This window comes from Ascaphus truei, chromosome 11 (assembly GCF_040206685.1).
Source record: "Ascaphus truei isolate aAscTru1 chromosome 11, aAscTru1.hap1, whole genome shotgun sequence".
NCBI classification, from domain to species: domain Eukaryota; kingdom Metazoa; phylum Chordata; class Amphibia; order Anura; family Ascaphidae; genus Ascaphus; species Ascaphus truei.
Genome location: NC_134493.1, coordinates 19,827,440 through 19,841,342, shown reverse-complemented (window position 1 = coordinate 19,841,342; position 13,903 = coordinate 19,827,440).

The window sequence follows — 13,903 nt, the reverse complement described above, 5'->3', positions numbered from 1 at the left end:
TTTATCTTTTTTTTAAAATTATTATTCTTTTTTTTTATCCAGTATTTTGGCGCCCTTTTGTTTTTATTTTGCGTCGCGCTGGGGTGCGGTCGCACCCCCTGCAGTCCCGATAGCTACGCCACTGTTTATTTTATTATTTTATTTATCTTGTTATTTTTTATACAACTGGGGCACAAATTTTAAGTTTCGCCTCGGGCGCATGAAACCCGTGCTCCGGCCCTGCTCCTTGTTCTCTCTCACCCTCTCACGCCCAATATCCCTATCTCCCTCTAGTACCTGCCCCTCCCGCAGCCTTCCTGATCTTATCTGCCTCTCCTGCGGTCAAACCAACTTCTCAGGGCCCCTAGAATACCCCTGTATCTACGCCCTGGCTCCTCTGCTACCTGCTCCCGGCTTCTTCTCCGCCTAAAAAAGGTGAAGCAGCAGATCTGTCCGCACCTCTCGTATTCTCCTACCTGCTCCTGGGGTCTTCTCCTCCGCCTAAAAAAGGTGAAGCAGCAGATCCGGCCACACCTGTCGTATGCTCCTTGGTCATCGTACACCACGTCTGCCTCCTCGGCCGCCTTGTAGCCCACCTCATTGTTCCACTTGACGCCCGCTTTTTCGTATGCCTCGTCGTCCGCCTCGTAGCCCGCCTCGTCGTCTGGTGGCACAAAGGGCACCACCTTCGTGCGTGTCCTGACCTGCAGGAGACATGAAGTGTTTGTAACCAGGGACAGTGATACTCTGTATCGCAAGAGCTCCTGTGCCACTTATACCCCCTCCGCAATACCACGTTATACCGCCCTCCACAGGGCAAATACCCGTTATACCCACCTCCCCAGGCCCAGTACCCAGTTATACAACCCTCCCAAGGCCCAGTACCCTGTTATACACCCCTCCCAAGGCCCAGTACCCTGTTATACGCCCCTCCCCAGGCCCAGTACCCTGTTATACACCCCTCCCCAGGCCCAGTACCCTGTTATACACCCCTCCCAAGGCCCAGTACCCTGTTATACACCCCTCCCCAGGCCCAGTACCTGTTATACCCACCTCACCAGGCTCAGTACCCGTTATACCCACCTCACCAGGCCCAGTACCCATTATGTACCCCTCCCCAGAAGGTCATATTTCTATTTATCAAAAATACATTGAGTAACCTCTGGTTTTCAGGCATGTCCTAGGGGAGTTATCACAGAGACACAGAAACGTCGCTGAGTTTGGTGAGTAACTCCCTTAACCTCTCAGCAGTTGAATTCCCCATTAGGCGCTTAACACGTTAAAAACAAGCGTTGCTATTTCTCTGCATGAAGTTGCAGGTAATTGGAAGAGTTACACAGTGACGACTATTTCATCACTCACCTTCTTCTCCCGAAACGGTCTTTTCTGTCTTATTTCCGGCTTCACATCGGATATCCATATCCATTCTTGGCCTCTGATCTGTATGCAAGACAATGCTTTAAGACAGGGTTGCGCAACCTTTTTCCCTGCTCCCCCCTCCCCCCTCCCCACCTTGTCTCCGACGTTCTGATGTAACGACGTCATGTGATATCACGTTGCTATGGCAATGCCACATCATGTGACGCCACGTTGCTGTCGCCAGAAGCCGCCGGAGACAAGGAAAGGGAACTTACAGAGGACTTGCGCGCGATTTCCGGCATTTAATTTAAATGCTGTGGGGAAGAGCGAGGGGCCACTGTAAGCGCCGAGCCCCTCCTCCCAAGAAAATGTCGCGCCCCTCGATTTGCACACCCCTGCTTTAAGAGATATTCTGGGACCCTCCAACTCCTCCATCGGACCCTTCCTCATACTCATATTGACTGACCTTGCAGTGCTCTGCCCTGACTTGCACTGACCTGCTATGATGCCTCTCAAAATACCATGCTAACTCATTCTGAACATACATGTGTCCTTTCTACATGTTACTCAGCTTGTATGGGCCACAGACAGCTTTCCCGGGGTCCAGGACTAGTTTCCACCGGGGACCCTCACCCATGGGTCGGCGACCTTGCGAGAACCCACCCCCCCCCAACCTGTTTTCTCTTGCACTGCCATAGACTACAACATTTCGGCCTGCTGGTCTTTTTCAGGTAAAGTGGCTAAACCCACTAAATCCAGCAAAGAAAGGCCAGCAGCCAAAACATTGTAGTCTGTGGCACAATAAATTATCTTTTTTTATTCAAATCTGTGTGCCCTTTTCCATCAATCTTATTGTATACATTGGACGAAATGCCGGTCTTCCCTGAGACTAAGGGGCACTGGTAAAAGTATCACTAATTGTTTTTTTTGGTATGCAGCAAATCCCCATCATTTTTGCGTTCTCTTGCTCTGCCCCAATCTGACACACCACCTTGCTCTCTCACCCCCCTCTTACACTCCCCCATCACCCTTTCCTTCCCCAAAGGTTGTCCTTTAATCAGATCTTACCCAAATTGTCTCCATCTCCCTTGGAAATGTTCTGTCTTTAAGCTGTGTGGCTCCTCTTGATCCGAACTTTCTTAGCTGACCCCTTTAGGTTTCGGCTCCGAGGGTCTAAAAAATAAGCGACTCCGAAAAGATGTGAAATATGCACAAGGGTCCTAAAATATTTATCTAATGGGGCTCTGAGGGGGAGACTTAAATACTAGTTAATATAATCTATTTAACTAACAAATATGATCTATTAAACTAAGAAATATAATGTATCAAACTAAATAAATATCTATTAAACTAATAAATAGAATCTATTGTACTAAGAAATATAATCTATTCAACTAAATAAATATAATCTATTTAAAAACAATACAATAAAAAGCTGGAGAAATGATACGTTAACCAAGCCACAGATGTGATGCCAATGAGCGTTGAACTCCTTGCAGATCCACCGTCAGCTGGTTGTGGCAGAAAGTGGTGACATGCAGTAGAACAGAGTGGTTGAGCTGTAACCACGGCAGTCAGGTCAGAAATCAACACAATATTTTTTGAAATTTAGAATGAGAATGTTCAATATGTCACATTCTGGGCTCAGACCCTGAGCCCTGTCACATGTTAGCAGCTTGTGATAATAGAAGATATCCATATACTGGGATGTGATAAGAGACATGAAGGTCATTTTATACTGGGTCCCATAACCTGCTTTATATGAAGTATCATTTTACACTAATTAGTAGAGATGCTACATTTTGAAAAATAGCGCTTTTGGCGACATTGTTCATTTTCTCTACAAATGATAAATGAAAAAGTTGGATAAAACGTTATATGTGTGTGTGCGCGTGCAATATATATATATATATACACATATACATACATACACATATAGTATGTTTATATATATATATGTATGTATGTATGTATGTATGTATGTCTTTATTTGTATAGCGCCATAAAATGTACATAGCGCTTCACAGTAGTAATACATGTCATATAAATAGCAAATATAAATAACACATCATGGGAATAAGTGCTTCAGACATACTGTAAAAGTAACATTAAGGAAGGAGTCCCTGCTCCGAGGAGCTTACAATCTAATTGGTAGGTAGGGAGAACGTACAGAGACAGTAGGAGGGAATACTAGTAAGTGCGTCTGCAGGAGGCCAAGCTTTGTGTCATGTGTCCATGATTATCCAGTGCTACTCATATGCTTCTTTAAGCAGATGTGTCTTAAGGTGGGTCTTATATCATACTATATGTATATATATTGTCTGTTTTATACACACATACACGTGTGTGTATATGTATGTGTGTGTGTGTGTGTATATATGTGTGTGCGTGTGTATATATATGGTATAACCCAGAGGTGCGCAAAGTGGAGGGTGGGAGATTTTTCGGGGGGGGGGAGGCGCACGGGCGGTTGCAGAGGCCCCGCGCACTTCCTCGAGGCATTAAAATTAAATGCCGGGGGATCGCGTGAGGCCTCTGCAATGCTATTACTTACCTTGACTCTGCCGGCGTCACTCGTGTCCATGGCAACGCGGTGTTAAATTACGCCGCGGGGTCATGTGACGTCACCCTCGTCAAATGCCGCTGCCGGTCACGTGACGCCGCATCAAGGTAAAGGAGGGGGTGGGGGCGCGAGCTCCCCTGGTATAACCAATAAATAATATAGCTGATATAGCAATTTGGTTGTGGCTAGAGAAAGATTATAGTGGCAGTGAGAATTAGTGGCCAGAATTAATAACTAAAAAGTAGCTGTAATAAAATAATAATAAACACTATGCCTAAACACAATAACAGTCCAGAAACTTAGCTCTAATAGCTATGTTATAACTCAATCATAAAAGGATCCAATTCGGGCATCCTCTGGAGTCCTGGCAGCTCTCTTCGGGGAAACAACCACCTCCTCGATAGGTACCTAAACAAAAAAAAAGAAGAGAAAGCGCCCGCTCCATGTGTAAATTTGGTTTAACAATTTCATTTCCTGGACAAGATAAAAATAACAAACTCACAAACATCGGTTTGGTAAAAGCGTTGTATGAGACAGGCTCGTGCTCCGTGGTAATCCGGTGGTCAATCCGCAGCTCCAGACTTTGGACGATGACCGGGAAACTCGATAGGCTGCGCCCCTTGCAGTGTGGTCCTCCGGCAATCTGTAGTATGCAGTTGTGATTCCACTCTGTAATTCCGGTGTCTCGCCTTGTTCGCGTACCAACTTCCCTTCCGGCGTCAAGACGGATAGTGTGGCAATAGCAACGAGAAGAATGTACCTACGTGTTTCTTCAGCACACGGCTGATTTCATCAGAGGATAATGCTACAACTCAGTCGTAATGGTTTTATAGTCCTACAGTCCAATTGGTAATGGCATAATAGATCACATATGTTACTGATTTTAGATAATAATAGATTCTTGTATGACACACACACACGAACACATATATATATATATATATATATATATATATATACATACACACATATATATATTTACACACACATACATATATTTACACACACACACATATATATATATATATATATATATATATATATATATATATATATATATATATATATATATATATATATATATATATATATATATATATATATATGAAACCAGGTGTCCCACCAAGGAGACAAAAAACAGCACTCAAGGTATATGTGTAGAGGTATAAGTACCGTGTTAGCCGAGCTTCAATAATCATAAAATAATAAAAAAATAATATCATCTATTTATTTTTTTATTTTATATATATATATATATATATATATATATATATTATATATTATATATTATATATATATATATATATATATATATATATATATATATATATATATATATATATATATAACAGCAGGCACTTCAAAGGCTCCAAAGAAATAAGTGCTTGTTCAACAAAAATTACAGGAAACCAGGTGTCCCACCAAGGAGACAAAAAAACAGCACTCAAGGTATATTGCAAAAGTGTATTTGAAAAAAAGCAGGCACATATAAATCCAACGTTTCGGTCCTGTATAGGGCCTTCCTCACGCCCCTGAGGAAGGTCCTATACAGGACCGAAACGTTGGATTTATATGTGCCTGCTTTTTTTCAAATACACTTTTGCAATATACCTTGAGTGCTGTTTTTTGTCTCCTTGGTGGGACACCTGGTTTCATATATATATATATATATATATATATATATATATATATATATATATATATATATATATATATATATATATATATATATATATATATATATATATATATATATATATACACAAATACAACTGTATGCTCATCTGCATGTCTTAGGCAGGTCTGCAACCCCGCCTTTCCCCATTATCACCCAGCATACAGCACTTCCACTGCAGCAAGGGATTCTGGGAAATGACATGCAAATGAGCACACAGTGTCACTTTTTGCCTCTATACCGAACATATACCGAAACGTTGGATTTATATGTGCCTGCTTTTTTTCAAATACACTTTTGCAATATACCTTGAGTGCTGTTTTTTGTCTCCTTGGTGGGACACCTGGTTTTATATATATATATATATATATATATATATATATATATATATATATATATATATATATATATATATATATACAAATACAACTGTATGCTCATCTGCATGTCTTAGGCAGGTCTGCAACCCCGCCTTTCCCCATTATCACCCAGCATACAGCACTTCCACTGCAGCAAGGGATTCTGGGAAATGACATGCAAATGAGCACACAGTGTCACTTTTTGCCTCAAAAACCATTTTTAACATGGTTCCCTATAGGCTTAAGCTTGCTGCATGGTCACAGCTTTGAGCACAGCCAGGGTTAAGGTGCATACCCAGAAAACCACCCACAGACAGCTGTTTCGACCTTAATGGGTCTCATCAGTGTGGGGTTGATTTAACTGGGTATGCAAAGAGGCTATGGGATAGGCTATACCATAATACTGAGTTAAGTTATGGTGAGTAAAAAAAGTGACAAAAACCCTCCACAGGAAAGCAAATATGCAAATACAACTGTATGCTCATCTGCATGTCTTAGGCAGGTCTGCAACCCCTCCTTTCCCCATTATCACCAGCATACAGCACTTCCACTGCAGCAAGGGATTCTGGGAAATGACATGCAAAAAAATATATATATATATACTAGCTGAGAGACCCGGCGTTGCCCGGGATGTAAATGCGTAATAGGTAGTATTATTTATAACTCGTGGAACAATAGGTGAGTATTTGTTGTAAAGGTTTCGGGGGGGGGGGGAGAAAGGGGAGCGGGGGGGGGGAGAAAGGGGAGCGGGGGGGGAGAAAGGGGAGCGGGGGGGGGGGGAGAAAGGGGAGCGGGGGGGAGAAAGGGGAGCGGGGGGGGGAGAAAGGGGAGCGGGGGGGGGGGAGAAAGGGGAGCGGGGGGGGGGGAGAAAGGGGAGCGGGGGGGGGGAGAAAGGGGAGCGGGGGGGGGGAGAAAGGGGAGCGGGGGGGAGAAAGGGGAGCGGGGGGGAGAAAGGGGAGCGGGGGGGGAGAAAGGGGAGCGGGGGGGGGAGAAAGGGGAGCGGGGGGGGGAGAAAGGGGAGCGGGGGGGGAGAAAGGGGAGCGGGGGGGGAGAAAGGGGAGCGGGGGGGGAGAAAGGGGAGCGGGGGGGGAGAAAGGGGAGCGGGGGGGGGAGAAAGGGGAGCGGGGGGGGGGGAGAAAGGGGAGCGGGGGGGGAGAAAGGGGAGCGGGGGGGGAGAAAGGGGAGCGGGGGGGGGGAGAAAGGGGAGCGGGGGGGGGAGAAAGGGGAGCGGGGGGGGGGAGAAAGGGGAGCGGGGGGGGGAGAAAGGGGAGCGGGGGGGGGGAGAAAGGGGAGCGGGGGGGGGAGAAAGGGGAGCGGGGGGGGGGAGAAAGGGGAGCGGGGGGGGAGAAAGGGGAGCGGGGGGGGGGAGAAAGGGGAGCGGGGGGGGGGAGAAAGGGGAGCGGGGGGGGGAGAAAGGGGAGCGGGGGGGGGGAGAAAGGGGAGCGGGGGGGAGAAAGGGGAGCGGGGGGGGAGAAAGGGGAGCGGGGGGGGAGAAAGGGGAGCGGGGGGGAGAAAGGGGAGCGGGGGGGGGGAGAAAGGGGAGCGGGGAGAAAGGGGAGCGGGGAGAAAGGGGAGCGGGGGGGGGGAGAAAGGGGAGCGGGGGGGGAGAAAGGGGAGCGGGGGGGAGAAAGGGGAGCGGGGGGGAGAAAGGGGAGCGGGGGGGAGAAAGGGGAGCGGGGGGGAGAAAGGGGAGCGGGGGGGAGAAAGGGGAGCGGGGGGGAGAAAGGGGAGCGGGGGGGAGAAAGGGGAGCGGGGGGGAGAAAGGGGAGCGGGGGGGGGGGGAGAAAGGGGAGCGGGGGGGGGGGAGAAAGGGGAGCGGAGGGGGGAGAAAGGGGAGCGGGGGGGAGAAAGGGGAGCGGGGGGGGGAAGGGGAGTGGGGGGGGGAAAGGGGAGTGGGGGGGGGTGGAGAGCGGTGGGCATATGTATTGTCATAATTTATGTATGGGCATTTCCACCCCCCCCGTTCCCGTGACTCCCCCCCCCCCCGTTCCCTGTGACTCGCGCTCCCCCCCCCGGCGGCCGCTTGGTCCCCCGATGTGCCGTCCTGCTGAGTGAGGCGTGCAGGCGGCTGCAGGAAGCGCCCTGTGTGGGCCTAAGACTCACGCTCCCCCCCCCCCCGGCGCCCGCTCGATGTGGCGTCTGGCTGAGCGGCGGTAGGAAGCGCCCTGTGTGGGCCTGAGGCTGAGGCGGGACGCGCAGTGGGCCTGAGGCTGAGGCGGGACGCGCAGTGGGCCTGAGGCTGAGGCGGGACGCGCAGTGGGCCTGAGGCTGAGGCGGGACGCGCAGTGGGCCTGAGGCTGAGGCGGGACGCACAGTGACTTACCTGAGCGGGTGGTAGCGCCGGGGAGGTAAGGGAGCGGCTGGGGTAGGAGGGCCGCGCTTCCCGTCCGGAGCCAGTGCAGGATGGCGCACGTGAGGGGGGGGGGAGGGGGGCGGACAGAGGGTGTGTGTGTGTGTATAGAGCTGCTGTGTTGTGTGTGTGTGTGTATAGAGCTGCTGTGTTGTGTGTGTGTGTGTATAGAGCTGCTGTGTTGTGTGTGTGTGTGTGTGTGTATAGAGCTGCTGTGTTGTGTGTGTGTGTATAGAGCTGCTGTGTTGTGTGTGTGTGTGTGTATAGAGCTGCTGTGTTGTGTGTGTGTGTATAGAGCTGCTGTGTTGTGTGTGTGTGTGTGTGTGTATAGAGCTGCTGTGTTGTGTGTGTGTGTATAGAGCTGCTGTGTTGTGTGTGTGTGTGTGTGTGTGTGTGTGTATAGAGCTGCTGTGTTGTGTGTGTGTGTGTGTATAGAGCTGCTGTGTTGTGTGTGTGTGTGTGTATAGAGCTGCTGTGTTGTGTGTGTGTGTGTGTATAGAGCTGCTGTGTTGTGTGTGTGTGTGTATAGAGCTGCTGTGTTGTGTGTGTGTGTGTGTGTGTATAGAGCTGCTGTGTTGTGTGTGTGTGTGTGTATAGAGCTGCTGTGTTGTGTGTGTGTGTGTGTGTGTGTGTGTGTATAGAGCTGCTGTGTTGTGTGTGTGTGTGTGTGTGTGTGTATAGAGCTGCTGTGTTGTGTGTGTGTGTGTGTGTGTGTGTGTGTGTGTGTATAGAGCTGCTGTGTTGTGTGTGTGTGTGTGTGTGTGTGTGTATAGAGCTGCTGTGTTGTGTGTGTGTGTGTGTGTGTATAGAGCTGCTGTGTTGTGTGTGTGTGTGTGTGTGTATAGAGCTGCTGTGTTGTGTGTGTGTGTGTGTGTGTATAGAGCTGCTGTGTTGTGTGTGTGTGTGTGTGTGTATAGAGCTGCTGTGTTGTGTGTGTGTGTGTGTGTGTGTGTGTGTGTGTGTGTGTGTGTGTATAGAGCTGCTGTGTTGTGTGTGTGTGTGGGCCGTCACTCCGCCTCAGGCCAATGAGAGGTGTGCGGGGGCGGGCGACCCAAGGGACCAATGAGATTTCCCCTAGGGACACCGGACATCCAGGCAGGCAAACATACAGTGCTTTCACTAATATAGTATAAGATATATATATATATATATATATATATATAATCTTCTTCTCTCTGAAGAAGACCGTTTTAGTCGGAACGCGTTGGAGTGAGAGTCTGTGGAGTGGGACCCCTACCCTTTTCCATGACAGGAGGCCTTGGCTATCTGTAAATTGGCCTTTCACACCTACGCTTTAATGGTGATGTATTTACATCTTTAATACTCGAGCATTTATTGCCTCCATTTCTGCAATTACTATTTTACAACAACAGCTATCTCCTTACGTTATGTGCACAAATCTGCAGTGTGTGTAGAGGTATATGTGCATGCTTGGATCAGAGCTGCTTGTGTGGAGAGGTATATGAGCATGCTTGTATCAGAGCTGCTTGTGTGTAGAGGTATATGTGCATGCTTGGATCAGAGCTGCTTGTGTGGAGAGGTATATGTGCATGCTTGGATCAGAGCTGCTTGTGTGGAGAGGTATATGTGCATGCTTGGATCAGAGCTGCTTGTGTGTAGAGGTATATGTGCATGCTTGGATCAGAGCTGCTTGTGTGTAGAGGTATATGTGCATGCTTGGATCAGAGCTGCTTGTGTGTAGAGGTATATGTGCATGCTTGGATCAGAGCTGCTTGTGTGTAGAGGTATATGTGCATGATTGGATCAGAGCTGCTTGTGTGTAGAGGTATATGTGCATGCTTGGATCAGAGCTGCTTGTGTGGAGAGGTATATGTGCATGCTTGGATCAGAGCTGCTTGTGTGTGTAGAGGTATATGTGCATGCTTGGATCAGAGCTGCTTGTGTGTAGAGGTATATGTGCATGCTTGGATCAGAGCTGCTTGTGTGTAGAGGTATATGTGTATGCTTGGATCATAGCTTCTTGTGTGTAGAGGTATATGTGCATGCTTGGATCAGAGCTGCTTGTGTGTAGAGGTATATGTGCATGCTTGGATCAGAGCTGCTTGTGTGTAGAGGTATATGTGCATGCTTGGATCAGAGCTGCTTGTGTGTAGAGGTATATGCGCATGCTTGGATCAGAGCTGCTTGTGTGGAGAGGTATATGTGCATGATTGGATCAGAGCTGCTTGTGTGTAGAGGTATATGCGCATGCTTGGATCAGAGCTGCTTGTGTGTAGAGGTATATGTGCATGATTGGATCAGAGCTGCTTGTGTGGAGAGGTATATGTGCATGCTTGGATCAGAGCTGGAGTGTGTGTAGAGGTATATGTGCATGCTTGGATCAGAGCTGCTTGTGTGTAGAGGTATATGTGCATGCTTGGATCAGAGCTGCTTGTGTGTAGAGGTATATGTGCATGCTTGGATCAGAGCTGCTTGTGTGGAGAGGTATATGTGCATGCTTGGATCAGAGCTGCTTGTGTGTAGAGGTATATGTGCATGCTTGGATCAGAGCTGCTTGTGTGTAGAGGTATATGTGCATGATTGGATCAGAGCTGCTTGTGTGGAGAGGTATATGTGCATGCGTGGATCAGAGCTGCAGTGTGTGTAGAGGTATATGTGCATGCTTGGATCAGAGCTGCAGTGTGTGGAGAGGTATATGTGCATGCTTGGATCAGAGCTGCTTGTGTGGAGAGGTATATGTGCATGCTTGGATCAGAGCTGCTTGTGTGTAGAGGTATATGTGCATGCTTGGATCAGAGCTGCTTGTGTGTAGAGGTATATGTGCATGCTTGGATCAGAGTTGCAGTGTGTGTAGAGGTATATGTGCATGCTTGGATCAGAGCTGCTTGTGTGTAGAGGTATATGTGCATGCTTGGATCAGAGCTGCTTGTGTGTAGAGGTATATGTGCATGCTTGGATCAGAGCTGCTTGTGTGTAGAGGTATATGTGCATGCTTGGATCAGAGCTGCAGTGTGTGTAGAGGTATATGTGCATGCTTGGATCAGAGCTGCTTGTGTGTAGAGGTATATGTGCATGCTTGGATCAGAGCTGCTTGTGTGTAGAGGTATATGTGCATGCTTGGATCAGAGCTGCTTGTGTGTAGAGGTATATGTGCATGCTTGGATCAGAGCTGCTTGTGTGGAGAGGTATATGTGCATGCTTGGATCAGAGCTGCTTGTGTGTAGAGGTATATGTGCATGCTTGGATCAGAGCTGCTTGTGTGTGTAGAGGTATATGTGCATGCTTGGATCAGAGCTGCTTGTGTGTAGAGGTATATGTGCATGCTTGGATCAGAGCTGCTTGTGCTGGTGATTACTTTTGCTGTTCTTTGCCTCACGGAATACATGTTTGGTAGATGTGAGTCCCCCTCCTCTTTTATCAATTTTTCTTCCCTTGTTTTTAACCCACAGTAATACATTTGTATTGTTATCACTTTCTTGGCATGCCCGTGTGCTTCTTCATAAGGATGCTTTTTTCATTGTAATACATATCCATTATCCTTTAGCACCACTGTCCATTGTTATTATATCATAAATCAAGACAGTTTCTGGGCAACAGTGACGCACTGTGTTGATGCGGTATACTTTGTGTCACATATATATATATATATATATATATATAATCAAAAAATAAATAGACTATACCGTTCTGTGGCTAACGAAATGCTTTTATTTGTGCGAGCTTTCGAGATACGCTGATCTCTTCTTCTGGCGGTGTTACAATGAATGAAGCAAGCAAAGGGTATACTTAAAAACAGTGTCTCTTGGAATGTTATCTGTGCTTGTCTCTTCTCCCCCCCCCCTTGTGTGAATGTGATTTATGGCTAGAGGTGTTAAATGGTTCCTGAAAGTTAGTGATGTAAGAGTGTGTGTGTGTGTGTGTGTGTGTGTGTGTGTATCTGTGTGAATATAAATGAATGGAGAGCCCACAGTTTATACAGTGCTTTACAAAAGGTGTGTGTGTGGAGTGGGAGTTAATATAAATTGTGTGGGTAGGTGTGGAAATGTGAGAGATTGTAGCAAAACTAAAAGTGTGTGTAGATACTATGTGGTCCCTATTGGTGTATAGGGATGGAAAAACAAGGAGTATTTGTATGTGTAAGAGACAGCTGTGTGTGCATACATATAGCACAGTATGTACAGACATGGCCTTTTGCGCTCATGGGAAGAGAGTTCACTTGTGTCAGTAATGACTCATAAAATTTCGATCTCTGTTTAGGCCACCGCTAAGTGTCCCGAACAGTTGCATATATTTCTATTCGTGCAACCATCTCTATTTCGGTGTTTTAAGATTAACTTTGAGTATGGCAACCCCCAGATCGTCCATCTTATGGACAGAGTCAGAGAAATGTTCGCCGACAGGACTGTCTCTTGTTCCGCGTGTGATGCTGTGCGATGCAGGTTCATTCTCTTGTTTAGCCCCTGCCCCGTCTCACCTATGTAGTAGCAGCCCCCTGGACATTTCATGCACATGATGAGGAACACGACATTGCTGGAGGAACAGGTGAACCTTCCTCTGATTTTGTATTCCCGATTCCTGTGTGGTATTTGTATTGTGTCCGCTGTGTAAAGTATTGCGCAGGTTTTGCATCTTGCGTCCTGGCCTGGCATATATATAATTATATATATATATATATATTCCACAGAAGCAGCCGGCACTCCAGTTGCATGTAGAAAAAATTGGGTGCTTGTCCCATAAAGCAATAATAAACCACACGATTCCGTTTGAAGCACGAGATCAGGAGACAGCACTCTGGTAAGTTTGATCACAAGTTTTTGTACTGAAAAAGACACATAAACCGACGTGTCACGACAGGTCACTCTGCGCGTATTCTGACAGGCCGAGATGGCGTTTGCAGGGAGCTCGGGCGGTGGTAACATCTCTGCGGTGGCGCGGTCCGGATCCCAATACGTTCGCCGCGGAACCCGCTCTGGGCTTCAGTGTAAATCTCCGTCTCCCCCTGTCAGCCTCAGGCAGCTGTTTAGCTATATTTTTAGCCAATCCAGGATTCCTTTATCCCGTTTTATTGAACACTGTCTTCCTTTTTATTATTTTATATACCGTTTGTCATGTTGTTTATAGATTTAGTTTCATTTAGTTATATTTGATTATTCATGTGGTTTGTGTTCATTGTAACCGAACCCGGATCTGTGACGCATATGTACTGAGGTGGGGTTGGATCCCCTCGGTTATTTCTTGTTTTATTAATAAATAATTTACTATATTTTAATCTCTGGTGCGCATTGTGTGCGTTTTTCTTCTTGTCTGCACAGTGCTTCAGATTCTGCATCTGAAAAAATGCCGGTGGATCGGGATGTGAGGTAGGGAAGTGACGTCCGCGCCGGAACGTTATTGCCACGCCTCCAAATATTCATTGCCACGCCCCCAAATCGCGCCCGCTGCATACCCTGCAAAGCCATTAAAAAGCTCAGGCTTCAGCAAGTGTATTGCAGCGTGTGTGCGCCTTCCCTCCTTCTGAAATACTATAGACCAGGCCTGCACAACTCGTAAAGCGAGAAGGGCCAAAATGCTCCAAGGAAAAAATCATCATCATCATCTCTCCTCCAGCACCTCTCATCATCATCCTCATATCTCCCCCAGAACCCTTACTGAATAGG